Here is a 208-nt window from a genome sequence, read left to right on the forward strand (position 1 = left end):
CCTATTCCCTCTCCAAACCGTTGTGCTGGCTGCCTTCTTCCACCCCGGAGATGTTTGCATTATCTTTTGTGCTGTGTGCACGTACTCTGTAAGCCCTTTGAAGACTGTTTGGAACAACAAAAAAAAAAAACATTTCTCTGGTGTTTCTGTTGGATGGAAACTGGGCTGCTGCCAGCGCTGTGTTGGGGCTGGGGGGGGGGGGCACGGG

This window comes from Buceros rhinoceros, unplaced genomic scaffold, assembly GCF_000710305.1.
Source record: "Buceros rhinoceros silvestris isolate BGI_N320 unplaced genomic scaffold, ASM71030v1 scaffold39975, whole genome shotgun sequence".
Classification (NCBI taxonomy): domain Eukaryota; kingdom Metazoa; phylum Chordata; class Aves; order Bucerotiformes; family Bucerotidae; genus Buceros; species Buceros rhinoceros.